The following is a 26,915-nucleotide window of genomic DNA, read 5'->3' on the forward strand; positions in this document are numbered from 1 at the left end:
TACAAATTTCACTGCTTATGTCTCCTAACTTTTATTTTAAAACAGCCCTACTCTCCATACTTCTCAAGTGTATACATATATTATTTTCTTGGTCATGATACTGAGTTTTAAAGGAAATTACTCCAGTTGTCTTTCAGATTGTCCCACATTCTGGACTTACCTGATTGGCTCCTTGTGGTATCATTTGAATTGTTTCTCTTTTTTTGTTTATTTGTTTCTCTTATTTCTCTATTTTACTTAAACTGAGTGATAACATTAGGTCTTAAATGTATTCAGTGTAAATATTTTTAGGTAAAGATTTTCCATTGATGAATAATTACATATCACATCATAAAAGGAGGCATCTAATGTCATGTTGTCCCATTATTAGTGATACTCAAGTTGAGGAAGAATTGCTATCTTTCCTCTAAAAAAGATTATTTTCCTTTAATGATATTTTTATACTTCCTAAAGTATTGTGTACTAACATTGTGTATTTATATATAAATTTACTTATTTGTCTGTTTCTTCTTCAAAATCTACATTTTAAAATATTAGTAGCGGGCCGAGGATTTAGCTCAGTGGTTCTGGCACCTCCCTCACAAGCACAAGGTCCCAAGTTTGATCCCCAGTACTAAATAAATAAATAAATAAATAAAATATTAGTAGCAAGGTCTGGGGATGTAGCTCAGTGGCATCATAAATGCCTGGTAAGTACAAGGTCCTGAGTTCAATCCTCGGTACCAAAAATAAATAAATTAATTAATTAAAATAATATTATTAAAATAAATAAAATAAAATATTAGTAGCAAATGAATCACGCTATCCAGGATTATTCATTTAATTTTTATTAACTAGAAGAAAAGATAGTGCTTGTTATAACATATTTTCAATAGAGTTAGAGTAGAGCTTACAGGCATCATGACAATATCTAGTGTGCAAACAAACTGTAGGTCAAAATTGTGTTTGTGTATTATTTAGAATTCAGAATTATTTCCCTGAAGATACTGCTTTATCAAAGGTAGTTTACCAGATCATCTCACAAATTTCCAAAACCAGTTTTTCCAAAGAAAAATTTTTCTCTTGTAGGTAGCTAGAAGAAACTTGGTTATAAAATAAATATCTCTGTCCTCTCATAACTTCTTCATCTTAGCTTTTATGATAACTACCTTATTTGGGTTAGTAAAAGAAATATAAATACAATGTGACCACCATTTTTCAGACACATTTGTGGCTACTGCAGAATCAAAAAAAGTAAGTAAATAATGGCTCAGAAAACTTATCTCGATCTCTAGGGGAGCAGGAAATAACAATTTCAATTATTGGAATGCCATGTTGGTGCTTATATTCCCAGTACATTTTGTTCAAAGGCCATTCATAACTAAATCCATAACTTAAGGAACCTAGAAATATAGTAGTGATTGGAAATCCAGAGATGCTTCAGTGTAAATCCTACAGATAAAGACAGAATTAATGAACTTGTTTAGGGACAAAAGAGTACATATAACAAAAGAAGGACTAGATCCTAGATCTTCTAATTCCTTCATTCAGATTCTTCTAACTTTTCATTATGTTGCATATTTTTTTTGTATTAAATTCTTTTATTGATACATTGTAGGTATACAACACAATTACATTTCTCATTGGGAATTGTACCTTTACATAATGCATCTTGGTTCTTATTTTTTCCCCATTCCTAGCCCTCCTTTCACACCCTCCACCCTTCCCTACTTACAGTATGTTGCATATTTATCTATTTTATATGATCTGAGTCTTTTTTCATTTTAGTCCATCTTATTTTTTAAAAGTACTAACTTACAATAATAAGCAAAAACTAGTTTACTTTTTTTAATTAATAACTACAATTATATATTACCTATGACTTTTTTCCAGTGTATAATACATGAAGGGTACAAAGTATCTGAGTTTCCTTTATATTATGAAACCTCAATTTGATTCTGGTTAGTTATATAAAAGGAACTCATGCCGGGGATTTAGCTCAGTGGTTCTGACACCTGCCTTGCAAGCGCAAGGTCCCGAGTTCGATCCCTGTTACCAAATAAATAAATAAATAAATAAATAAATAAAAGGAACTCATTGTCAGTAAGTTGAGAATGAAGGAGCTTCTGCTCACTTGAACTTTAGACATTCAACTGTCACTTTGCATATAAAATTAAATTACTCCTATTCTACTAATATATGAAATTGAATCATACAAGATTCAGTTTCTTTGAACAATACATGATTTCATTTCCCAGTATCAAAATGTAGTTGTCACATAAAAAGAATTTCAAATCCAAAACAGTAATTTGCAAAGTCAAATTGTTTTTAACAATTTTGTTGTAAAGAGAATAATCTACCAGGCTGTTTACCTAATATCTACCCTTACTTTTAGAGATAAAAGCATTAGTCTTTTTTTTTTTTTTGGTACCAGGGATCAAACTCCGGTCCTTGTGCTTGCGAGGCAGGTGGGAGAGCATTAGTCATTTTAAAAGAACTGATTCCATTCAAATTTACCATCTCTTATGTTGGGGCTATGGGCCAGTTTGAGAAGAATGAAAAACAAACCTGGTTCAGTTATGTCTCATGCCAATCATTTTCTATAAGTGGATCCAGGAATTTAATAAAGATTTCATACCTACTCCACAGTAATTAAATGTAGATGCATTTCTCCTAAGTATTTGAATTCAAGAATGATTAATATGACTTCCTATTTTGTACTAGAAGAATTACATGTTATTGAACTATAAAAGTGGCAATATAAGGTTCATATTCAAACTTTTCCAGAGGCAGACATAGAAATAGAGGTTGCTAAAACATAAATATTCTCAATAATATATATTCAATTACCGAAAATTTTTTGAAAACACAATATAAAGCTGTATTCTTGTTAACATAGATTTAAAAATCCTATCCCAGTATTTTTATTCTTTTAAAATTCATAAGTTTTACTGTCAATATTTATATTTGATTTTATTTATTTTTACAAAATCTTTCTTAAAGAGGAAGTAGGAACCAGGAAGTGTGAGAAACGCCCTGGAGCAATGTAATTATGATTCATGAACACATCTTACAGGCTGATAGCATGTGCATGCACCAGTGTGCCAAAGTTCAATGAAATGGAGTAATGGGATTTTTAAAAATAGTTCAGTTTATTTAATCATAATTCAGAATTCAACTCTTCTTTTCCCTCTTCCATATTTTAAAATGAGTAGGGTCAGGGATTTAGCTCAGTAGTTCCATCACCTTCCTCGCAGGCTCAAGTTCGATCCCCGGTACCAATAAATAAATAAATAAAACAAGTAAACAGTCCAAATATGAAATGATAAGTTATTGAGAATGCCATGATCTCAATTCACTAAAATCCGTGGAAGTGAAAGTGTGCAAAGTCAGATCTTTCGGATTTTATCATTTAAATTTCAAGGTAAACTTGGTGCCAATGTCTTTTGACTGTGAAACACTATCAGGAACATTCAGAAAGTGAATATGAGGAAGGCAGGGAAACGGAAGAAGAGAGAAAGAGAAGAGGGAAGGAGAGAAGAAAGATGAGAATCTATTCAAACAAGAAGAGAGGTAACTAGGAAGGCTATAGGAAGGAAATGGATTAAAGTTTATGAAAATACATCTGAACTGAGAAATCTCAAGCATTTTCTCAATGAATATATTAAGTGAGTTTAAGCAAGAATTATTGTTTTGGGGGTGACATCAGTAGGATGGCAGAGTAGGAAACCCTAGTTCTCATTTCTCTAAGACCAATATAATAATAGTACTAAAATAACTGGAAGAGAAATTCAGAATTCTACTAAGTTGAAGCATCCAGAGGAGAACAAACTGAGAGCAAAAGAGCAATTTCACTTTACTATGTCAGTCCTTCCCCAAGACAGTTTAGCTCAGCATTGGGAAGATCACCTGAACAGGTCATTTCCTGCAACAGGAAGTGTGTGCCTGGCTTCCTGACCTTTGGCCTTATCCTAGTGCTCTGCATGGAGTTGATTCTATCTTGCCCAGTCTATAGCCATACCACCCTGAATGCACCCAATCTTGTCTCTTTCTGTCTTGTCTCATACTGAAGGCTGAACCAGAAGAACCAGGAGTAAAGAAAGGAGAACATTCCCATATAACAAGCATTAGCCAGCACTGCTCTGCAAGATTGGGAAAATGTACATAATAAATTTTTCTTTTCTCAAGAAATGAGGGATTGACACTAAAGAGCCCTGCTTACAATTCAGAGTTCCCTCCACGGAGCCGATTTTTATCTTGCTTTATCTCAATTGTTGCACACTCAGAAGATCTTGCATAACAAAGAAAAGAGGCAGGCATCCTCTTACATTTGGCTCTGCTTTTCAGGATTGGTGGGACACAGGATTTTCCTCCAGGAGGAAGGGAAAGGAGTGAAGAAAGCCCCATTTCCAGTCTTAGCAGTGTGCTCCTGGAATGGATTGTCTCTATATCACCTCACACTAAGCACTGTTGGCCAGTGTAGGTCTCTGAATCAACATCCATTCATAAAGCTTGGAAAAGGTAGCTGCTTCTTCACAGGTGAAGACAAGCAAATCTACAAGGAAAATCACAAATCAAAACCATATTGCAGTCAAGGAAAGAAAACAAATTTCTAGTAACTATCCTGTAACAATGGAGATTTATGTTTCCACACAAAGAATGTAAACTAAGTATCTTAAAGATGCTTAGCTATTTGCAAGAGAAGATGAAGAGAAAACTAGACAAAATCAGAAAAATAATACATGAACACAATAAAAAGTTCAAGAAAAATACTAAAATGACTTGTTTTAAAAAAAGGTCCAAAAGCAGATTTGATCCAGGCCCAAAATTATCAGTGAACTTAAAGACAGATCATTTGTGAAAGGAGGAAAAAGAAGAAAATAAAGAAAGACTAGAGAAATTATGAAATTTCATCAAGAGAACTAACATATTTACTATACAAGTCATAGAAGTAAAAATGGGAGAAAGAGTGAAGAAAGCCTATTTAATGAAATCATGGCTGAAAACTTCCCCAGTCTGTGAAGGAAAATAGGCATACAAATTAATGAATCACAAAGGAGCCCCTAAAGGTTGGATTTAAGGAAATTTGTAGTAAGATACAAGAATTTGAAAGCACTAAGTAAAAATGTGACTAATCCTATACAAGGAAGGGCCCATATGACTGTCAGTGGAAACCTAGTGTCATGCATCATGATCAAATGAACTTCATTGCAATGAAAGGGTGATTTAATATGTATAAAATAATGAATCTATTGTACTACCTTCACAGAATGAAGATTGAAACTTAAATGATTATCTCAGTAGATGAGAAAAAGCATTTGACAAAATCTAACATTATTTCATGATTTTAAAACTCAAGAGATTAGGTGTAGAAGGAATGTATCCAACACAATAAAGTTCATCTCTGACAATAGCACAGCTAATCTCACACTCAGTGGTGAAGTACTGAAAGCTATTACTACATGGTGAGGAAAAACATAAAAATGTTCATTTTTATCAATTCTACTTAACATAATATTAAAATTCCTAGCCAGAGAAATTGGGTAAGAAAGAAAAATAAAAGCATCCAAACTGCAAGGGAAGAAGCCCAATTGTGTTTATTTGAAGAAATAATCACCTTATGGCTCCAGAAAAAAATGTGATAACTAAAAATAAATTTAATTCACTAATATTATAGGGTACAAAATCAATATATATAGATATATATGTATGATATATATATATCAATATATATCAGCTGCATTTATATGTACTAATTACCTGAAGAAAAAATAAGAAAAAGTCTCATTTATAGTAGCACCAAAAAATAAAATAAAATACTGAGGAATAAATTTATCCAAACAGGTGAAAGATCTATAAAACACTGATTAATAAAATTGAATAAGCCACAAAGAAATAGAAATATACCCCATGTTCACAGATTGGAGGAATTAATAAAATGTCAATACCACTTGTGTTATTTAGCTTTCTGTTAATATAAACAGTACCTAAGCTAATTGACTTAGAAAAAGTTCATTTTGACTCACAGATTTGGAGATTTCAGTCCATGGTCAGTCTTCTGTTGCATTGTGCCTGTTGCAATGAAGCATATCATGCATTGGGCCTGTCGGATTGGGCGTGTCGCAATGAAGAGGTAATGGGTGGTAGATCAAAACATTCCCCTAATGGTCAGGAAGTGCAGATAGATGAGGAAGAGACTAAGGTCCCACAATTCCCTTTGAAGGCACATGTTCTGTGACCTACAAACCTTCTACTAGCCACCCCGTAAAGTTTCCACCACCTGCCAATAGCGTCAAGCTGGGGACAATGCCTTTGACACTTGGGCCTTTGGGGGATGTCCCCTATCCAAACTATAGCATTATCTAAAGTATTCTACAGATTGGATGAAATCGCTATCAAAATTCCAGTGACACAAAAAACGGACATATAGACCAATGAAATAGAATGGAAAACCTAGAAAAAAATTCACATATTTTAGATCAACTAATCTTCAATAAAGGTTCCCAGAACACACAACAGAGAAAGGATAGTCTTCAATAAATTATCTTAGTTAGGAAAAATGGAGAAGAAACATGCAGAAGAAACTTGACCTTTATCTTGGAGCATATATAAAGTAAACTCAAAGTAGATTCAAGTCCTGAATTTGTGAAACCACTAGAAGAAAACACAAGGCGAAAAATTCTTTACATTGGTCTGAGAAGTGACAAAATCACAGACACCCAAAGCAAAACTAGACAAATGCTACTGCATCAAAGCAAGAAGTTTCTCCACAGCAAAGAAAGGAATCAACAGAGAGAAGACACAAACTACACAGTGGGAGAAAATACTTGCAAAGTACATATATAACAAGGGGTTAATATATAAATATATAAGAAACTCAAAAATCTCAGCAGCAAGACAAAAAACATTAAAAATGATGAAGGCATCTGAATAGACATTTCTCAAAAAGGGCATACGAATAACATACAAATATATGAAAAGCTGTTCAACATAATTAATCATCAAAGAAATGTAAATTAAAACCTCTATATCACCTCATAGAGGTTAGAATGCTTATGACAAAAAGTAAAAGATAACAAATGTTTGTAAGACTCTGAAAAAAGGTAACCTTGTACACTATTGATGGGTACAGACATTATTAAAAATAGTGTCCATTCTTTAAAAATTAAAAATCTAACTGAGATTTGATCTAGCAATTCTACTTTTAGCTATATATACAAAGGAAATGAAATCAGGATTTGGAAGTGATATCTATATTCCTTTGTTAATTGCAGCATTTTTAACAATTGTCAAAGTATGTAAATGTGTGTGTCTGTTGGTGATAAAATATTATTCAATCCTGATAAAGAAACTCCTGTCATTTGGGACTACATGGATGAACCTGGAGGACACAATGCTAAGTAAATCAAGCCAGACACAGGAATCAAAATATTGCATGATATCACTTTGTATATAAAATTTAAAGTTCCAAATTCACAGGAGCAGAGAGTTGAATTGTAGTTGACAGGAGCCCAGGGATAAGAGAAATTGAGAGATGTTAGTCAAAGTGAACGAAGTTTCAGTTAATTGGGATCAATAAGTTCTGAATATCTAAGGGATAGCAAGCAAGATGATTATACTAAATGATACTGCATTGTGCAGGGAATTTACTAAGAAAATATATCTTAAATTTTCCCACCACACACACAAAAACACACATACGTACACAGACATACATGTGCACCCACACACAGAGACTTTGTAAGATGATTGATATGTTAATTGGCTTAATTATGGTAATCATTTCACAATGGATACATATATCAATGCATAACTTTGTATGCCTTATATAGATACAAGTTTTATTTGCCAATCGTTCCCCAATAAAACTGGAGGAAAAGTATTATTGCTCTAGTTCTTCAACACATACTGATTTAAGTCACTTCAAGGTATTTGCATGAAATACTGTGTAGAAGTTGTAGATAAGAAAAAAATCAGAAACTTTCTCAATTTTCTAGAAAAGGACAGCTATTTTTGTTTTCTGCATATCTATCTGACTTTGATTTTTCCAAATATTTTTCTTCACTAGAAGAAATGAATATATATTATTTGAAGAATGCCTAGCAAGTTGATATATGGGGTTTTCTTGCATTCAAGTTCCCTTAAAAATTCTCTCAAAAAATTTTTGTAGTCATGATAACTTTCTCCAAGATATTCCAATTGCTTCCTCTGTAAAAGTCATATAGGATTTTCCCACAGTTTATACTCATCTGAAATGAGCTATTTAGCTCATCTGAGAAGCAGCTGTGTAGAACCGAGGAAGGCAGTGGTACAGATGAACCACTATTAGTAAACAAAGCAACAGGAAGACAGTGAAAAGAATAGAGGGAGGAGAAATTAGAATCTATTCAAACCAAATATGCTTGCATGATGAGGAAGAAGGTTTTTTCCTGCCAACTCAGTAAATGTTTAATCTGGAAAAGCATGCTTCTACATCTGGTTTATGTTTAATATTACAAATAGTACCTCTCTCATTATCGTATTTTATTTTATATAAATTTCAGTTTAACAAAAATAAAATAAAAGTCAATGGAGAAATACGTTACTTAAATATTAAATATTTCAAATAAAATATCCAAAATCCAAAATATTATGTGTTTACTAAAGTCTTTGAATCAAAACTGAAAACATTTAAACATGAATGAAGTAATATATGGAATATTTCTTTTAAAGTCTCAGAATGACCAAACTGGTAATTATTTTGGGATCTATGCAATACAGCATAATTTTTTAAGTAAGAATAATTCATATAAAAGAAAATTTAAAGGAAAATTTATTTATTTATTTGTTTAAGAACAATATCATAACACTTGTATGCAGAAATCAACTGTTCCAAACTAAATTATTCCTTTATTTTCTGAGGAACTACTCAAAGATAGCCTTCTACTTTTCGTAATCAGCCAAGAAATTATTATGTGGTTTTGGGGGGGGGGGGTTCCTGGCCCTTCTTTCTGGAGTTTGAAAAGGTCAGATCATGTGTAAAGCAAGTCACTCCACAAAAAGAAGATAAATGACATAAATTGAGAAGTGTACCTTCCTGGAAAGAGAAATAAGAAAAATTGAGTGATAATTTTTCTCTGCTTGTGCATGTAATAATAAAGATATTAATATACATTTTGGAGTTTATAGAAAATTTTTATAAGCATTATGTCATTTTGATATACCTTCACCTGTAAATTTTCACTTGTTATATATAATGATTCAGAATAATAAAACATAATCTATTACTCTAGAAATGTTATAATAAAATACCTGCAAAGTATTACAGGAACACAATCTAAGGGGTGAGTAAGCAATACTTTGCAGGTATTTTATTATAACAAATTTGTTCTAAAAAATGAGGAGGGGAGCCAGGGATTTAGCTCAGTGGATCCAGTGCCTGCCTTGCAAGCGCAAGGTCCCAAGTTCAATCCCCAGTACCAAAAAATAAATAAATAATACTAAAAAAAAAAAAATGAGTGGGAATTCAGAAAAAAAAAAAAGAATTAGATGTATATACCAACTCCCCACAAGGAACGTAAACCTTAAGTACTATAAACATGTAAAAATAAAAAAAATGAAAACAACAATTTAAACATAAAATAGGGGAAAATGAGTAGAAATCGGCCTAATAGAAAAGTGGGGGGCCAGGTGTGAAAAAATCTTAGCAGGAGCATAAAAAAGAGAGGCAAATTTTAGGAACTATGAGAAGCTGATATCTGACTAGCAATCTTAAGCCCTATTCTGGAATCAAACTGAAATGTAATATAAGACCCACAGGAAAAGAGGAAGGTGGGCTGGCAGGAGTTCTTCAGAAGGTATCTCAGAGAAAGATTCCTGATTACACAAGAAATGGAACCTTCTGTAAGCTCCATGTTATGAAATTTTAAATATATATATTAGCATCTATGTGAGCTAAATGATGCCTAGCATTGGGAATTCATCAGTGGAAAGTAAAAATCTAGCTCTTCTCTTGGAATGCTTATATATTCTGGTAGACAAGATAGACACAAAAATTATTAAATGTACTGATCAGGATGTTTACAGATAACAGAGTCTACTGAGGCTACTTTAAGCACAAAGGACATTAGTAAGGATATTAAAACTTTACAAAACCACCAAGAATGTGAAGAAACAGACCCTTCTACATTGAGTTTATCTAATAACTCTAAAGGCCACACCGAAGAACTAAGTCTGCAAAGAAGCTACAGCCTCCACCACAGCAGAAAATTGCACAATCATGAAGCTTCCACACCTGTGGACAGCACCAGAAATGTGTTTCTGTAACAATCGGGAGCCACTGTATCAGGAAACTTCTGCCTCACCTGGAAGCTCTAGAATGGAGCCTTTTCCTCCATAATCTGCAAGATTGTTGATTTATGTCCTGTCTCCCCCAAGACATAATTCAGTTGCAAATCATGTTTTCTGTGAGACTTTTTGATTGGTAAAAACTAAGCCTCAGCTTTAAGGTAAACTTAGAGAAGTAGATTTTAGTTCCTATATCTCTGCAGTACAAGAAGGTCCACCAGAGAGGATTTAAAATTAGTATTGAGCAAAATGATCCATGGCACCTGAAGAAAATGATGAGTAAATTAAATGATTTATAATTTTATTGAGAAATTTCTAGGAAACAAATAAGAAACCAAGAGTGTCAACAACCTATAAGGAGTTACTTACTCTACACAAGATGGTCAAGGACAGCCTCTCCGAGGAGGTAAATGGAGGCTAATTCCTAAAAGATGAGAAGGCTTGTGAACTTCTCATGTGAAAAGTAAAGAAAAGATGATTTTAGGAAAAGGTGGCATAGCATCCGAAGTCTGGTAGTTAAAGAACAAGATCTCAGAGCCAATCTTGGTTCAATGTCACTATCCATCATTTGGTTGTGATCTTTGGCAATATCTTAATCACTTTCTTTGTCACTGAGACACAATACCTGACACTCGCAATTTGAGGGAGGGAAGGGTTTTTTTGGCTCATGTTTTAGAAGTTTCAGTCCATGTTCAGCAGGCTTAAACACAGAAACAGCATAGCGGAAGGGCCTGGGCAGAGGAAAGCTGCTCATGTTATAGCAGCCCTGAAGCAGAAGGAAAACAGAGGAGTGGAGAAGAGAGACTATACCCTTCCAGGTCGCACCCCAAGGATCTGTCTCTTCTGACCAGACCCTACATCCTAACAAGTCAGTTGCAGTGCCTCCATGATTTAATCACCTTCCAAAAGCCACACCTATGAGCACGAAGCTTTTGAGGCACACTCTTGATCTAAACTTTATTTAACAGGCAATTATTCAAACTCTTTCATTTATCATACTTATTATAAAGATAGTAATAACTTCTGTATAGAGGGCTACCACGAGGATTATATGAGATAATGTATGTGAAGCACTTAGAACAGCGATTGGCACATAGGATATGCAATAAAAATATTTCCTATTACCATAATTTTTCAAACACATTAAGTTTGAGTTATCCATTTAATATGTTGGAGATCAGAGGTATAGAAATGAAACTCAAGGGCCAGGGATTTAGCTCAGTGGTTTCGCCGACTGCTGCGCAAGCACAAGGACCCGAGTTCGATCAAAAAAAAAAACAAACAAAAAACCTCAAAATATTCAACATTATGTTAGTGATTAAACCTCTAGGAAGGAAGCAACTAACTAGGAAAGAGAAGAGGAAAGAGATATAAAGTGAGAACAGCAAATGTTTCAATATTGGAAAGAAGAACCTAGAAACTAAAAAGGCATTCATATTAATCCATTTTATGACACTCTAAATCAGTTCATGTTTTCCTTTTATTATTTTATATGTTCTGTAACTATCTAATGAATTTAATAGAGACAAAGTAGCAATACCTTTGTCTTGTTATATGTCTTATATTTAAACAATCTATTGAAAATATTACAAATGCTAACGTGTCAAAGCAAAAGATGTATCAGGATTAAGAACTGATTGATGAGTTTAGTTTACCACTAAATGGATTATTACCTGTCTTCTAAATAAATGTACTTCGAGAATGGCTGTGTTCTGATTAGTTACAAGAAAATACATTCATTAAGGCAATTGAGGAGAGGTTGCTTCAGATAAAAGTGGAAGAGTCCTAGAGGCAAAAAATGAAAGAAATAGCAATCAAGGTTTAATAATTCAACTTTAAATGGCAGTACACTATGGAGAAAATTCCATTTCATATGATTGAATAAATAGTTCTTTTAAATTAAAATAATAATAATAATAATAAATAAAACACCTGAGTTTTGGAATCAACCCAATCTTAATTCTAATTCTGGCTTTATCATCTTGGGCAAGTACTTTGCATCTTTGGCTTCCACATCATATAAAAGTAGACAGTAATATCTACTACAGTTTGTTATTATGAGGCACAAGATCATATTAAATGTAAGGTGCACAGCATGAAAGCCATCACACAATAGATGCTTAATGCATTAAGGCATTGTTAATCACTATACTAAGAGTGACAGTCAATGAGTTGTGAAGTTTATTTTTTAAAAAGGGAACAGGTGGCATAAAAAGTATTTACAAAGACAAGTAAAGTAAAATGTTTTATACACCATCTATAGTGTGAACTATAAGAAAAATACATGAAGTACTGAAATAATGTTGATCTTGAAACTGGAAAAGTGGTAGCTGTAAAATATATCACTAACATAGTAAGCAACTCTGCATTGATCAGAGATGAAGATGGACCACTGAGACAGGATTCTCCACTGACTCATAAAGAAAGATGGGGGAGATGTTGAGGATCAAACAAAACACATCCAATATGATATAAAATATACTTTCAGTTTTAGAATTCACTCTTATACATCTGACTAGATTAAGGGTATATACACTACGGTTAAGCAATTTTATTTTTTTAAATCCATTACTTTATGAATAGATTGATTTCTTTGGCACTCTCAGGATCCGCCAGAAAAATTTTCTCCTTATGGCAAAGTATCCAATAAGCAGTATAATGATGCAATGAGTGTTGCAAAATACTCTTAGTAAGTCTTCCACTGAAGTGAAAATAGACCAGAAGTCATTCATTTTCATGTCATCCAAAGTAGCAAACATGTTTTAGAAGTAAATGTGGCTTCACTTTAGCAATTCTAAGATGTTTCATGACCCATAGGTGATGCCACAGGTGTATCTGTTTGGAATTTTAAAACCCGTTGAAATTGGTTTGCTATGCTAATTTTCATCTTATCCTAGTGTCTAGAATAACAGATTTCCAGACTACACATTTAGTAATTAACATTTTATCCCCTTGGCACGATCATTGCCAGCTATTGGTTCAATTCCTTCATTTCTCTTGCTAAAGGATAACTAGGTTAGCTTGAATATGATCAGAGGCTTTTTAAGCATAAAATTTCCAAAGAGAACTCTTAAGTTAAATCTTCTTTTAAAGTTTTAGAATAGTTTTCATTTTTTTTTTCTTAAGGATTGCCAGTTGAATTCTTCTTCCTCCCAAGTCAGCCAACTAACTCTTAGCTTAGGCTAGCATTTGTTTCCCTTGTACCACATTCTGATCTTGCCATTTCTAAAATTGTATATTTTCATGCATGAACATATGCACACACACAGACATTCTGAAGAACAGTTCGGTGTTCTAGTACAGCACTTTTTTGTGATATTTCCAACTGAGTCAGGTGCTTCCTCTCTCTTATTGAAGGATACCCCTAGGTAACATTTCTTCCATGAGAAAGGTTTGAAATTTTTCCTAAGGTAGGAGAAGCAGCAGAACATATAAGTAAGGGAATGAAAATAAAATCTGTCCCAACCATATGCAAACCTACCATAAATCTTTGATAAAGAAAATTTTTCATTTCTTAGTCTTCTTTCTTTCTCTTTTTAATCTGACTTAGGGACTCTCATTGGGACTGCAATATATCACTTATCTGTAATAAAGAAAGGACAGTTGGTTTGTTAACCACATAAAATACTGTTTCGAGTCAACATTAAATTTTATGAATTCAGATTTTAGAGCATTGTTAAAGATGTTTTTAAACTGTCTTTTACCTCCAATTTGATTTTATAACTGTTAAAATCAGAGAATAAACTATTTAACAAAGTAAAAGGGTACGTATATGACATTAAGTTAGTATTTTATTGAATTATATAAATGTCATGCATAGATGCATATTATAAATATCTTTCAAAGAATATTTACCCTGCTGCAGAGAATTTATGGTTATTTAAGTATCTTAGTATAATTTCCTATAACGTGTTACAGTATAACCAGATCATTATAATTAAATTCTTAGACATTTTCAATTAAAAGTAGCAAACCTTTTAAATGGATTTTTGGTTAAAACAAAATGGGCAAATTTAAATCTTTGCTGAGATGATACTGAGAGTTTTCCGCCCTTTTCGGATAAGGATAACTGAGGAATGTTACAAAACATCCTTCTTTTGTCTGCTCTGTCCACGCTGGGCAGACTGACCTCAGAAATCAAATCATGTCTGCCTACGGAAAGATTAGTCATAATCAGTTGTGTATGCCCAGACCATTAATCTGTCTGAGCCCCAAAATAGATTTTTTCCTATTGGCCCAAGAAAAGACCTAAATTTTTTCTCTGTTGCAGAGAAAAAACATTGAAATCAAACCTAAAGAAATTAATTTCACTATAACACTATTTCTATTATTTAAAAAGATACTTGCCCTTTACTGAAGATAATAGAGAAAGTACGCCAAAATCTTGATTTAAAATCAAGGTAAGTCTGGCCTGGTAGAGCTGCCAAAACATGAATACTTACATGCTGAACTGCAAACTAACTTAGCGCAGAGACAACATGAAATCCTACCTTGAAATTTGGCTTTGTAATAAATAGCTGAGTCTCAGCCAGTCACAGAAGCTGCTCTGCAGTCAACCATAGGCATCCAATGATTCAAACTGTGTTCAACTAAGGCAAATGTAGAGTTGTAAGCAGTCTGGCAGTTTTTGTATTTCACTTCAATTTTCTGTATGCCACTTCATTTGCTCTTGCAATGAATATAATCTGCACATGTGATGAGGTGGGGCCTTCTGTATCACTTTTGATCCAGACTGTCACTGGGTTCAAGAATTGCAGTTAAAGATAATTAATATCTGGAAAACTAGATTTTTTGATATTTTTTGTGTTTTAATAGTACAATGAAATTTAAATCCCCTCATAATTTTACCACTCCAAGACACAACTATTTGTGCTTCTTTTCTTCTAGTATTCCTTTATGTGTAGAGTCATATATTTAGCAATATCAAAATTGATATTACTAAAGATATAAATACTAATCGTATAGATAATACAGGTATAAATTCATAGACATTAATATTGTAGCATTTTCAAAATTTGAATCAAACTGTCATAAAAATTCTCTCAATTTCTTTGAGAAGAAAGTTCAAATATATACCTGTGAAGTAGCTATAAGTCAACGAAACAAAAATCACTAAATAAGATTGAGTATCTGTATGCCTTAGTTACTTTTCGTTGCTTGGACAAAATATCCAACACCCACAAGTTAAAAGAGGAAAGGTTTCTTTTAGCTCACAGTTCATAGAGGTTTCAGTCCATAGTCAGATGGCTCCAGGGCAAGGCAGAACAGCAAAGGAGCATGGCAGAGGAGAAATAGTCCATGGCAGGGTAGTCATAAGGCAGTGAGTAGCGAGCAGAGAGTCTGCCTTCTTTCTCTCCCTTCATATTCCATCCAGTCTACAAGCCCATTGATTGGTGTCTACACCCAATGTGGGGCTTTCATTACTGACACCTAGAACTATGCTAAACCAATTTAGTTATTACACACTCTTAATCCCAGGATCATGTACCCATAATCCAGCCACTTCCCAAAGCTCCACCTATGAGGCTTTGGGGGTACATCTAAATACAAGCCACAACAGTGTAGCATCTTTAGTAATCTAACAAGTAGTCAGTCACTGGCTTCAATAGACTTTATTATTCCCTTAATTCATATAAGGATTTATAGAAAATAAAGTTAAATTCACATTTGGTCAGAAACATAGAAAGTATAATAGAAAAATCTATCATTAGATTGTTTATTTGAGGACTCATTTCTAACATTTCATTTTGAAATCATTCTTATAATTATTTTGTGTGTATTAGAGTGTATGTAGAGCTAAAAAGTGTAAGATCAGCTAACTGATTAACTATAGATTTATAATTACAAGTAAATTGTATTTGGAAATGTTCCATTCATTATCCTCTCACAGACGTGTTGCTCAGTGCTTCTGATATTAATACTCAAATGAACCCTATTGAAGATACAAACATTTCTGGTCTGAGGAAGGTTGGATCCAAGAAAGTTTCTTAAAAATGGTTATAGAGTCAATTTAAGTTGAGACCAGTTTCATCCTCTCTTAGAAACTTGCAGTGCCCATTAGGCCTTCTACAGTAGAGATACTGTGTTTCTGAAGGTCATGGTCCTGGAAAGATTGGCGGGTGGAGTCCTTTTGTTTGAGTACTACACCATTTTAAGATGGCCTACATTGGATAATTTTACATTTTTACTTCAAACCTTGACAAAATGTAAACTCTTTTCTCCTTTATTTTCCTTGAAGGATTTTTCCTTGGGATTTGACTTTCCTCACAGATAGTGTGGACAAATCTGGAGGGATTAACACTAGTGTTTGCCCATGATGAAGGGACAAGAAAGCAATTCAGAGTATGTGTTACAGGCCTTAGGTCGTTATTCTAGAGAAAACTGTGCTTATTGTTTCCCCATGATTCAGCCTCACTTTGGTGAGAATACATTGGGAACTGAGGGAAAAGCCAAATTATGAAAAACAAGCAATATCACATCTTAGTGAATCTTCTGAAGTTGAGTGAAACTGTCTTGCCATTAGAGAATCTCCAGATTTTTAAGCAGAAGTGGCAAGCAAATGTCGAATCCTTGTCACAGATAAGAAAGGCATATACCTACAGTGAGGAAAGTGTATTATACTTTGGAAAATGAATCAAAAGTGGTTTTGGACTATTATAACTTGACCTATCTTCAAATATTTAATTTTCTATTTTAAAACATTTGTGAAATGCCAATGAAATTTTATGTGAAAGAAGTTTGATAAAAACATGATATAAATTTTATAATAAAAATTTTGAAGACAAATTATTTCCACTCTCATACATTTTTTGATTTTCAAAAATTTCATGTTTAACATAACATAATACATTCTCATACTAAATGTCCTTCTTTCTTGAGTTTTATTAAAAATTAATTAAACAAATAGAATACTATTCCATTGCAATTTTAAAAACCTATGCTTTGACTGCTAACTTTTACCATCTCAACCATTTGATCACCTCAGTCCATCAAGACAGCATTCAAACATATTTGAATCTGGTCCATTTGATGAAAAGAAACAAATAAACAAACAAACACCTTAGCAATTAGATTACACTTGCTGCTGAGTTTGACCATGAATATGGACTGTCATCTAATTCCTGCTTCTGAACTGAGACTGTTAGGCTGACTTCTATTGTTCCTTCTCATCATTAAAATATGCTGTAAACAGAAAATATATCTTTTAAAATGACTCTAATTCTTTTATATTGATATGTTTGTGCTACATAATAATTACATTCATTTGAGGGAATTGGTGTATATATATATATATATAAATAATATATATACATCTTGAACATCTTTCTCCTATCCTCTTCTTCATCTCTAAAATGTCTGCCTTGCTGTTTCCTACCATCTCTCCTTCATTTTATTTTAAAATTTATGTTTTGGGTTTCTCTTATGAGAAACCCTGCGATATTTAACCTTCTGAATGTGACTTATTTCACTAGATATCACAGTCTCAAGATCTGTCTATTTTCCTACAAATGATTCCAATTCATCTTTCCTTATAGCTGAGTAAAATTCTATTGTGTACACATACCGTGTTTTCTTTGTCCATTTGTCTGTTGATTTCCATTCAGGCTGTTTCTGTAGTTCACCTATTACTACTTACACTGCAAAAAATGCATGCATGGATGTATCATTATAGTATTATTTCTTTTTGGAGGGGGGGTTACACAGGAGAGGTATCCTGGGTCAAATGGAATTTCAATTTTTAGTTTTTTGAGGAATCTCCATTCTGATTTTCCTAGTGGTTGTACTGGTTTGCATTTCTACCAACAGTACAGAAGGGTTTTCACTACATCCTCACCAGCACTGTTTTTTTGTGTTCTTGATTATAATTGTTCTGAATGGAATCTCAGTGTGGTTTTGATTTGCATTTTTCTAATGACTAAAGATGATGAACATTTTTTCATGTACTTATTGGCCATTTGTACTTCTTTGAGAAGTGTCTGTTCAGTTAATTTGTCCAGTTTTGATTGGGCCTTTTAATTTGGACAGACTAATTTTTTAGTTCATTTTATATCCTCGATATTAGTCCTTTAGCAGAAGACTAGCTGGCAAAATTTTGTTTTTAATTGTGTAGGTTTTCTTTTCACTGTTGACTTTTTTTTTTGGCTTTGTAGAAGCTTTTTAATTTAATATAATCCCTTTTGCTGTTTTTGTTGTTTAAAAATGACTGTAATTCTAAAGATATGCAAGTATGCAACAATAATATTCTTGGTGTTTAAAGATATTTGCCTGACAATATTTTTACTATCAATCTCCCTTATCCGGAATGGTGTAACAGAGCACTGAGTCCTCTACAGGAAAGCTTCCAAGGCACTCCCCCAGGTCCCCTTGTTGCTATAAAGAAGGAATGGTTCCCATTGGCTTTCAATGTAGAGTTTTTCTGTGGCAAAGGGCTTGTCCCTGAAGTTTTTAGTAGTGCTTCTCATTTTAAGATTAATAGGCAAATGAGAGGTAATTTCAAACTTTGCTGAGGGAGTCTCAAGTGTCTTGTTCATTGTCTGAATTTTTCAACTCTTGCGAATCCTTCTGCTGTTTTCCCAAATGTCCAAAATATTCACTAAGTTAGCAAGTGTGTCATGTGGTGTTGCAATTGACACTAAATCTGTAGAATAACAACTTGACTTTAGGTAGTAGATAAATCCTGTGGGTTACATTTATCAGAGGTGTGAAAATAGCCACAAAACACAAAGTCAATAACACTCCATTTATTTTGCTGATAAGTTGTCTCATGGAGTTTAAACTTTTAAAACTTTAATTATGGAATATTTGGTTTATCATCACTGGAAAGAAAGCATGTCTTTGAGTTGTTGCTTGTCATTACATCTGCAGTTCCGAATGTGCTTTGGAGCTAAGTGTGGAGCTAAACTGGCTGATTGGTATTGGTGCACCAGACCTCAAGTAATATTGTGATGGTTGCTCACTGGTCAATACATTGTAGATAGAAATATTTGCTCCAGAAGACTACAAGATTTTAACATTATTTTTAGGTGCTAGTGCTCACTTCTTTCATCATCTCTTACACCTGATCTTTTCCAAAAACGTAACTCTGGATTTAATCCAAACATTTAGGAATACATTTTAAGCATACACATTCACGTGCATCTGTGCACACAAACATGCGCACATTTTCTGCCAATTTTATCTGATTTGAACTTCCAAATAATAAAAGTCATGTATAGTCAAAGGCCAATGCTCGGATTATGCCTACAAACCTCTGGAAATTCTACAGTATAGTTGAGGTTTTCTACTGTGCAAGATACTTACACAATTTTGTTAACTCCCACAATTCTCCCCAAGTTTACAAATGTAAAATCTTTAATTGCTCACTTAAAATAAACTTCTATAGTACTGGTTGTGAATTTGAATTCAGCTTCAACTTACCAGTTGCCGTTATTTTTTTCCACTACCTGGTTACTTACAATTAACCTTATTTGGTTTAATCTTCACCAAACTTTAATAAATGCCTAGAGTGCTTCATCATTTCTATAAAGAGGAATTCATTCTTTGCTAAAGAATTTATTCAGAAATTTGGCACATGATTTAGTTTCTGTCTTTGGCACTAGACTAAAATAGGTAATGTAATTATAATAATTTTAATAATAAACTCACATTTTACTATTTTAAACAGATATGAAAACTCGGTCTACTATGTAATGGTCAAATATTTCCAAAGGAGCAATATATAATTTTGGAGCTCTAAAAACATTTAAAATATAAATTTGATATGCAATATATACCTTGTGGTTCAAAATTCTTTATTCTAGAAAACTTTTATTATACCATGCTCTCCTTAAACTTCAAATGGAATATGAACTTACTGAAAATTTTAAATTCTTCTTCTCTTTTAAAAGTTAAAATATTTTAATATTTCAAAACCAGAAAAAAAATTGGAAAATATGAACTCAGAGTTTTTTACAAGACTCATTCTATTCTCTCCAATTTTCTGTAAAGATTAATGGAAGCACTTCACATTAAATCTCTATTTAGATGACTTAATACATGTTCAATAATACTCATAAGAGTATTATACTCAATTTTTTCTCAATATAATGAGTGGTACCTTGGTTCAGGAACTTCATTGGTTCCAAAATTCTGGAAAAGATGGCCACATCTGTGTTCATGTGGGAAACCTGGCCACAGTCATGTTCATCACTTGATGTAGAGTTCGCAAATAAAAAATTTGCCAAATGCTTCTGTTTGCAAACCAAATTGTTCCCAAACAAAAGCATTTGTGAACCGAGGAACTACTGTATTTGGCTTTCACTTTCTTGACTCCTCTGAAACGTATTTTATTCTAAAAATGTGTATTTACATTTAATGTATTTAAAGCTTTTACTGTTGAGTACTTCCAAATATTTAAATAACGTTATTTGTCTCTTTGTATGTTTCTATGTCTTTGAATTACTTCATTGTTTTCAAGTTTTCTTATTTTTTCTTTTTTTCTAGTTTTTGCTTTTTAACCTTCTAATATCTTCTTTTTGGTATTGTAACCATTGTTTTTTCTACTTTGTTACTAATCACTCAACCAATTCTACTTAGCCAATCTTACATTTGAAGATGTTTCTCTAACATAAATACAGATCAACTTGCAAAGACACAGGTAAATTTGTCTATTAAAAAGAATGAGAATAGGAACCTTTTCTAGTTCACTGTTATTACTAACACAAATTTTTGATAGATTTGAAATGAGGTATTTATTCCAAGTGCATTTTTTTACTATTTATTTGTCTGTATGCTAAAAGGAAATTTAAATTGAGTGCATTCATCATCCAAATTGATGTCAGACTTAGGATATTAGGAAAAATTCTGGCTGTAATAAATTCTGGTCAATTCCATAAATCTCATGATGACTTTCATGTCATCCTTAAGTATATCACATCAACCTCTAAAACCATACCACATACCAGAGACAGGAAAACAGAATTGCTTCTGTCACGATCAGCACAATGCCATATGAAGTACTTACTAAAGAGGGAAATAATTTACATTAAAGGAAGAGGCACTTGTTTTACACTCAAGAAACTTGTGTCTATTTACTTGTTCTTTATTTTTTTCATGCCATGCAAAACTGGCTAAGTCTTTGACTTTATAAAAGAGTCAGAACTCAGTTTCAAAAGTAAAATTTGTTTGAAATTGCCCCCCCAAAAAATACATTCAATTTTATTTGAGGAATGCTGACTTCAGGATAGAAGACCAACATTATTTAACAGCATTTTTTAAGGGAAGAAAATATTAGGTATCTGATCCCCTAAATGAAAGATTTGATTTATTGAGAACTTTGAGTATTCTATATGTCTTTCAACCTATCAGACAAAACCAAGCCAACAGTCACATACTGGTACCTAAGAAAAACCTAGGTGCAGTAAAAGTACAAAGGAAATGTAAAGCATGATGTTTCTGCAAGATCCTAACCTACCTCCATCAGCAACATTGACACTTACAATAATTAGGCATTGAATTACCTCCACATCCCTGCTTTCCACATGTTTTACCAGAAAGACAAGGGTCCATAATGGAACAAGCAAGGAAAGCTCAGCATTAGCTCTATATGGTCTAAGATGAACCCTGTAGAGACTTGTCACCACATCCATCACAGTAGTCACTGCAAGGGCCAGTTGGCACAGCAGGGCAATGGTGACAAACACCTTTGGAGAAGAAAGGCTTGGCCACCCCTCGACCACTGTGTCCCTCATTATATGGGGTCAGAAGAGAGGGTGGAGTGCTGCAAAACTGAGTAGGGCTATAGTTAGAACACAGCCAAGGACTGACACCTGGCTCATATGTGCAGCTCAATTCCAGGAAACATGAGTAACCACAGGTTGCAAACCCACAGTCCTATGTCCCACATAGGTAAGAATTACCCCAAATCAACCTTCACCCCCAAATTTTGGCAGCACAAATACACATGATCCCAGAGAATAAATACTGTACGGGCCAATGGGAGCAAACACTAGGTAGGCTGGTGTCCTGGACCATGGGCCTAATCTTAGTGTCCAGGATGACCCGAGAAGCCTGAATCCTTGAGGTTTCTGGTGAGCATCACAGGCAACAATGAGAGGCAGAGGGTAAGCAATAACCTTGAGAGGGAGAAACGAGGACCGGGAATAACTGAAGTCTTTGTCCAGTCTAATTTCCTTCCCAGAGCAAGGGGCCTTGGAAGTCTAAGATTTGCCTATCTGAGTTTAAGGACAAGACTATCAGTAAGAAGGGACAGGAGCTAGGCTTTGAAAGATAGTAAGGAACCAGATATGAAAAGAAGACTTGATATTGAGTGAGTGAAAAGTGGGAGGTGCGGGGCAGCTGAGGAACTGTAGTGGAGACTCCAGAATGGCTCATTGTTGCTGGTTCCAACTTCCATTTATTATGCTTTAATGTACATGGAATTTGATGCCTATAAAACACTCCAGATTCAGACTCCTCAGATCCCATCAGTGCTAGGATTTGGCTGAGAAACAGGTCTCTCTGCTTCAATTTGGAATATGTTTATGGAGAGAGACAGGCTGTCCATGTCCATTTTGGAGTCTGGACAATGGCTGAGGCATAGACTTGAGCTGACATTGAGAGGCAGCCTCCTGGTTGGATAGCAGGCTTCCCCAATTTTGACAAAGACTGCATAGTACTGAAACCATCATTACAGAGGATGCTAATTTGGAATGCTATTTCTTTTTCTTTTTTAAAAAATTTTTTTAGTACTGGGACTCGAACTCAGGGCCTCACACTTGCCAGGCAGGTGTGTTGCAGTTGAGCTACATCCCAGACCCTCTTTTTTTAAAAAAAAATAACTTTATTTTGAAGTGTAATTTATATATAATCAGATCACCAGATTTTAAATCGTACAACTCATTAGTTTTGGCAAATATATGCAGTCATGCAAATACCACTATAATCAAGCTCTAGAATATTTTATCATCCCTTAAAATGTACCTTTTGCTCTTTTGTAGTCAGTCCTCAACTCCCACCTTGGCCATGTTGATCTACTTTTTAGTACTACAAATGTAACAATAAATGGAATTAAGCAGAGTGCAGTCTTTGGAGCATGACTTCTTTCATTTAGATAAACACTTTCAGATTCATATATGCTTTTTCATGTATTAGTAGTTCATTTCTTTGGATTGCTGAGTAGTATTCCATTGTATAGATTGCTAAAATCTGTTTCTTCATTCACCAGTTGATGAGCATTTGAGTTCTCCACATTTTATGGTAATAGGAATAAACTGACTAGGAAAATACACAAGTTTTTTGAGGGCATAACTTTACATTTTTTAAATAAATATCTATCATTAGGCTTGTTGGATATGATAAGCCCATTTAAAACTATAAGAAACTGCCAAACTTTTCCAAAGTCTCAGTAACATTTTTCATTATCACTTATATGATGAGTCCCATTTTCATACATTTCTGCAAACATTGCTATTATAAGTCTTCTTAATTTTAGCTATTCTAATGTGCATTTATTCTTAACTTCAACCTCAGCATTGTTGACATTGTAGTCCAAATATCTTTTGGCCCTAATCATTGTAGAATATTTGGAAATGTCTCTGTCCTCTGCCCACTAAGTGGCAATGGAACAACCCTCTAGTTATAAAATCCAAAACTGTTTCCAAATATTGATGAAAGTCTCCTGATGGCAAATAACCTCCCTGGGGACCAAAAGACACCATTAGAAGCTCTAGTGGAGTGGTATATCACTGTATATTTCATTTGTTTCCCTAATGATGAATGACAGCATGCATCCTTATGTGAGCATCTGCATAAGCCTTAAAGTTACCTTTTCAATGGCACTTTATTAGTTTGTATCTTTCAAAGAAGTTGTCAGTTTTATCTAAATTATCAAACTCATTGGAATTATCCATAATATTTTCTATCCCCTTTACTGTCTATAGCAGTGGTGACGAACCTATGGCATGCATGACTCAGCAGGCTGAATCATTGAAAGTTCTAAAAGGTTCACCATCTCTGTTCTATAGAATAGATACTGATGTACTTCCTTTAATTCCTGATATGAAAAATTTGTGTCTTCTGACCATTTTCCTGCCTAACCTAGCTATAGGTTTATTGGACTTACTAATTTTTTCAAAACACAAGGTTTTGATTTCATAAATTTCTCTCTATTGTTTTTTGGTTCTCAGTTTTATTGATTTCTATTTTTGTTATTTTCTTTTTATCTTATATAATTTATTGTTGCCCATTTTTACTTTTTTATTTTTCTAGTATAAATATTTATTGGAATAATTTTCCTCTAAACGTTGCTTTTACTTCATCCTACAAATTTTTATGTATTTGTTGTCACTTTCATTCATCTCAAATATATGTAAATGCCTTTGTGATTTTTGCTTTGACTTGCGGGTTATTTGAAAGTTTTTGGAAAGCTATTCTCAAAAGTTTTTGAAAGTTGTTTTATTTGCAAGAGGTATAGAATTCTAGAATGACAGTTTTATTTCTTTGAATACTTTAAAGATATCACTCCATTTTCTCTGGCTGACATATAGTTTTTGATGAGATGGCTTCTACTTTTTTCTTTGCACATAAATGTCTCTTCCTCTGACTTTCAGGATTTTTCTTTGTGCCACTGATTTTCCACAAATTGGTGTATTTGTGCCTTGGTATGTTTTTTGTTTGTTTAAATGTTTGTTCTACTCAAGTTTCATTGAGTTTCTAATAGCTATGGTTTTCATTTCCCAGGTTCATTTTTAAGCATATCTTTAAGATAGACTCAGAAATGACAAAGATAATGAAACTAATTGTCAAGTGTTAAATGGCTGGTATGTATCCTATAATATTCCAGTAAATGGTATTTTTGTTTCTTCCAATTGCTGATCGTATGTATTCTTCTTTCTTTGTTTGTGTAGTATATTACTTGGTTGTTGGGCATTGTGGATTTTACATTGTTGGTGCCAGATATTTCAGTGTTCCCTTGAAGAATGCTGCATTTTATCCTAAGATGTAATTAAGTGATTTGGAATCAGATCCCTCTGACACTTGTTCTTAAGCTATGTTTGGATAGGTTCAGAACAACCTCAAATCTAGGTCTAAGTTGCTTCTGCTACTTTGCTCAATAGCACATATGTTATGAGATCCCTGTAATCAGCCAGGTGGGAACTTGATCTGTTTCTAATCCCATTTAAGTGCTGCTAATTCTTCCTTTGATACTTCTGATAAATTTTTTATTTCTTCAGTTTAACTATAGTACATGCTAGCAAATCATAAATGAAAGCAGAATAGCAGTTCCTAGAGTTTTCTAAGTAGAATATAAATTTTAAAAGATATTAAAAGTCAGACCAAACTGCTAAATTACAATTTGATTCAGGAGTAGAGCTAAAGCTACTAATTTTTAAAGAGTTATGTATTGTAATGTAATGAAATCTGAGGGGAATAAAATATAGTCCCTGTATTCAAAGAAAGAAACACTAGAAATAAGGAGGCAGGCTAGGAAATTCATTGAGTTACCTAGATGTTACCCAGTAAGAATAAGCACAGAGCAGTAAGAAGCAAAAATTTGGAAAGAATAAATAATTAGAAAAAGAAAAATATGACAAAATGGACAAAATGATGTTAGGAATGGAAAGAGAAGAGCAAAGATGACTCCAAGTTTTCTAGCCAGGGTGATGCTAAAAGTAGTGGGTAAGGAAAAATAGCTTTAAATAGGGGAGATGATGAGTAAGTTTTGGAGTTGTGTTTTATGGTGAGGGCAACACATTCAAATAACAGAATACTGGAGGCTGATAAAAGCTAACTCACTCTTTCATAGATAACAGATCTCAGCAGGAGATGTAAATCTGGGGGGAAAAAAGACATGATTAGTATGGAGGAGGTTAGCTGATTTTCAAATATGTTGCTGCTCAAAATTCTATCTTCATGTCAATTTTAGTTGAGTAAAGGAAAAACTAATAATAATATTTGAATGCCTTTTGGTTTCTAGATTTGAAAAGGAATTAGAAACATCATCATAATGCAAGGGAAGCTATTCTTCTGAGTAATTACTTACACAAGTATTGGAAGGCTCATAGAAAATGTTGTGTTTGAGGGAACTCCAGCCCATATTCTTTACCAGAATTTTGGCTAACCTTCAGAAAAACAAGCCTCCAAATAGTTCAACAGTCACCACCAGCAATTTCCAGGCTAATGCTTTCATTTCCTTTCCATGGCACATTTCCCAAAGAATCTGAGCCTTTTGTGTTTTGAGGAAAGATTTCATACAGCAGAAGTAGGCTCTAAAACACAACAGATTATTATTTTGCTCCTTTTATGATAGAGACAACTGCCAGGCTACATCTCACAATTATCTATTCTGTACAGATAACTTACGGGTAGCAAATTATTTAATACTGCTGCTCTAAATTAATCATATGACAGAGACAAAAACATCGACATCCTAGGTCATATTAGAAATCACCTACTATAGCTGCTTTATGGTGCAGATGTAGAAAGTATTAATATGAAATGAAATAGTAACCTGTCCAGATTATTGGCACAGATAGAATTGGAACTCAATTTGTTAACATTTAATTTGGTCCTGTTTGCAGTACCACTAGCTCTGCTCCTTTGTGAATATATTGTTTAAATACTCTTAGGAA

General features: G+C 33.5%; 1 protein-coding gene and 1 long non-coding RNA gene across 4 annotated transcripts in view; one reads left to right on the forward strand and one right to left on the reverse strand.

Moving 5' to 3' along the window:
• Positions 1-26,915, forward strand: part of Cfap299 (cilia and flagella associated protein 299) — a 595,444-nt gene that overhangs the window by 523,068 nt on the left and 45,461 nt on the right. The window lies entirely within an intron of this gene.
• LOC110349945 (uncharacterized) overlaps positions 1-26,915 on the reverse strand; it is a 186,904-nt gene that overhangs the window by 51,799 nt on the left and 108,190 nt on the right. The window contains exons 3-5 of one of the 2 annotated variants that reach the window (XR_015452905.1): positions 14,796-15,043; positions 13,787-13,888; positions 11,476-12,090 (exon numbers count right to left, since the gene is read on the reverse strand). This is a non-coding gene — a long non-coding RNA (uncharacterized LOC110349945). Of the gene's footprint in view, positions 1-11,475; positions 12,091-13,786; positions 13,889-14,795; positions 15,044-26,915 lie in introns of those variants that run through there. The other variant, XR_015452903.1, reaches the window with a different exon arrangement.

Source organism: Heterocephalus glaber, unplaced genomic scaffold, assembly GCF_053883595.1.
Source record: "Heterocephalus glaber isolate CG9 unplaced genomic scaffold, H.glaber_assembly_v1.0 deba00001454, whole genome shotgun sequence".
Classification (NCBI taxonomy): domain Eukaryota; kingdom Metazoa; phylum Chordata; class Mammalia; order Rodentia; family Bathyergidae; genus Heterocephalus; species Heterocephalus glaber.